We start from the raw sequence: 3,418 nt of genomic DNA on the forward strand, positions 1-3,418 counted from the left end.
TGAAAATAGTTCCAATCTTTTCCTTTCGAATTCAATACTTCAAGAACAGAATTTATAAATAATATCAGGGCTTGACAAATATTAGGTTCGCCATAACAACTAAAAGATAAATGTAAGCGCCTAAAATTTTCTATTTGTGATTACTAAGTTGGAGTCTGAGGACAAGAAAAAAAGTTTATGAACTTATGTCAGCATGTCTATAGCAACATAAAGTTTCACATGCCCAAGGAGAATGATTTTTGGATGGTTTCTTGAGTAGGGGGGAAAATGCTAGACTTGAGAAATTTGGCTGGTGCATAAATGTTTTAATTGGTCAAGCCCTGATAATTGTTTTGATAAAATCTATATCCAAATGTTTGTTTTAAGATGTGTGACGTGTGAAATAAAACTGCATATTTCGTCATGTTTTTGATACAACATTTGAGAAAGCTATACAATTTTAATATGTTCGGTAATTTTTTTTGGCTGAATGAACGTAAGGACTCTGCCACCGGACTTATGTGTTGCCGAGATCTCTTCTAGCCTATCTTCTATTTCAGCTGTGTATTTCTACTCCTTTTCACAAAAAATTAGACAAAAGTTTAATCTATGAAGTAAAAATTTTATGACACTTTATGACAAAAGTGGCAGCATTGTTTCCCCCCCCCTTTTTTTTACACTTATGCTTTGCAATTAACCTATTCTTACTCTGCAGTATGACAAAATACAGTAAATCTCTCCACTGCAAGGTAAAAGTGTTTATTCTGCATGATTATCAATAGTGCACAGTAACAAAAATAGTTTTAAAGGCAACATTCATAGTTAGTGAAAAAAAAGGTAATAGGTTTGTGCTGGTTCTAAATTCTGTGTAGCTTGAGTATAGATAGCTATTTCATATCACTTTGAAGCCGGTCGCCAGTGACTGCCCAGTGATTAACGGGTTAAATGAAACAACCTTTATGGTATTTGCTTTTTGATATTAGAATCTCACTGATTTATGTTGAAGATAAAATACAATGTTGAATACTAATTATCAGGTGAGCCAATATTCAACATTTGTGAATTAAACTCTAACTAGTTTTTTGTGTGTGGAGGGGAAGGGGGTGGAAGAAAGGGCAAAGAATGTATATTCAATGTTAGTCTTATTTTTTACAAATAAAACCTATAAAATCTCCATAGAGAAAGACCAAACACTGGATTCAAACCATTGGTTCGATAGAACGAAATATGAGCTTCATTGAAGGAATCCTTGCTGTTAGTGTGTGGATGGTGAATACGAGTGATTTGATATTTTTACATATCATATTCATCATAAATGTGGAGTCAGCATGGTGTGTGGGAATGTGTGCAATATCGTTTTAGTTGTGATAGAAGAATGTGTGTAGATTGTTATTGGGGAAAACTGATTCGCCGGTGATTTAGCAATACTGTATAGTTTTTATGTGTTGAATTCCAATAATGAATGTGAGGTTTTTGTTTGTTGGGGAGGGTTAAACATGATTACCCGATAGATTTTCAATAGTTGACCATTTCATGGGAGTTTTAATTTTTCATACCTCTAATAAACTGGAAATTTCAAAATTTGTTTGCATCAGTTAAGTTTTAAAAGGAATAAAAATATGGGGAAATGCGTTTGTTCCGTTACATGTTTTAAATAAATTGTTTCCAAATGCAAGCATTGAAGTAACTAATTCCGTTTATATCAAAATTTGAAATGTGATGTAATTTTTTTTTAATGCCTTTTTCCCCCCAATGTTGTTTGAAATCCTGCTAGAATTGACTCTTTATGTATGAAAATTAGCAAAGACTAAAGTTGAATTTATGAGCATTTGAAAATCAAACCTGTACATTTTCTTACCTGAATATCTTAAATTTATAGGAGGTCTATACTCTCCAAATTCTAAGTGAATTGATTTGTGGATGTTTAAAATTTCCCTAGGTAATTACTTGTTACGCTTTAGGATATGTTTCTTAGTCTATTGAACAATGGGGAAATATCACTTTTAAAATGAAAAATCTATAGCTAGCATTACTGTGGTTAATGTGAATGCAAAATTGTGACTCAAATACATTTATTTGCCTATATTGATGTCGTGATACGAGGGGGAAATTGATTGCATGTCCCTCCTCCCTGATTTCCAAGCATTTCTCAAGTATGAAGGTGGTTTTTTTATGAGCAGCGATTGTGGTTATCGTCCTTATTCTGATGTATATTCTTAAACGTGCATGCTTGGGATTTGTCCCAAAAATGTTCATTAAGTAAAAAGAATTTACATTTGTAAAAAAAAATGTCATTGACGTTACTTATAAATATCTATCATCTATAATATGAATGAGACATTCTCTACTCAATGATAAAATAATAAACACATGTTGGATGAAACACATCTGTCATTGATCTATGGTTGTTCGTAAACTGTTCCATGTGGGAAATTTACTATACACACTGCCAAGATGTTACTGAGGAAACACTAGTGACGAAACAAAAAAAAGTTAATTGATAAATCGTGAACTCGATAAAATAAATGACCAGTGCAAATTTTTCATCACTATCTTAATGTTTTGATTTTTTTGTTGGGAAAGATCTCGTTTATACTTTAGGTGAAAACTAGTTGATATGTATTCTTATGGCATTCATGTAGTAAGTGCAGTTGTGTTAGGCTAGAAGATGTGTGTAATCAAAATGTTCACGAAAAAAAAAAATCTCTAAATGGCACTGTTAAACATTGAATATAGTCTATAGGGTTCACAATAAATATTCTTGGTGGTTATGGTGGCGATTCACTATTTAAATATATTCCAATAATCGTGAATGGCAATTGAAGTGTTTTGACTCATTATATAGATGAAAAAATAAAAGAAATATATATCTATTAAATGTAATGTTATGGTTTTTCTTAATGTTTGCTTAAAATATTCAAAAACAAGTAAACTTATGGTTTCAAGGTTATCAAAAAAATAAGAAAAATGGTGGCAAAAAAAATGGAAATGTGCATTTATATTGATTACAAGGCTAAGAATATGCATTTTTTCTGAGCTGCGAAAATGCTATCACAGTTGTGTAATTAAATTTTGTGATCTTTATGTAACTTGTTTAAAATTTAGATATGTAATCTAACCGACAAGCATTGATTTTATGTGGAAATGTAAGCCCTGTTTCTTTGAAAAACAGTGCCAAAGTGGTCGAAATTGCCACAAAAGAATGATAATAGAACTTCCATGTTTCGATTTGTAATGACTTTATTATCAGGTGCTGTATTCGTGTTTTATAATCTACCTGATATATTATATTTTAGTTTATGTAAATCGAGACTTCACAGCATAAATCCATAAACTTTATTACAAGGGTTCCTCTGAACTTTTTGAAATGATTTATGAAATGGCTCTCGCAAAACCTGTGAAGAACATATCTGTAGAATTGTGCTGTCATTTTGTTTTA

The sequence above is a fragment of the Pholcus phalangioides genome, unplaced genomic scaffold (assembly GCF_987345545.1).
Source record: "Pholcus phalangioides strain wild (caught in Gottingen) unplaced genomic scaffold, Ppha-v1.0 ptg000015l_1, whole genome shotgun sequence".
In the NCBI taxonomy this organism is placed as follows: domain Eukaryota; kingdom Metazoa; phylum Arthropoda; class Arachnida; order Araneae; family Pholcidae; genus Pholcus; species Pholcus phalangioides.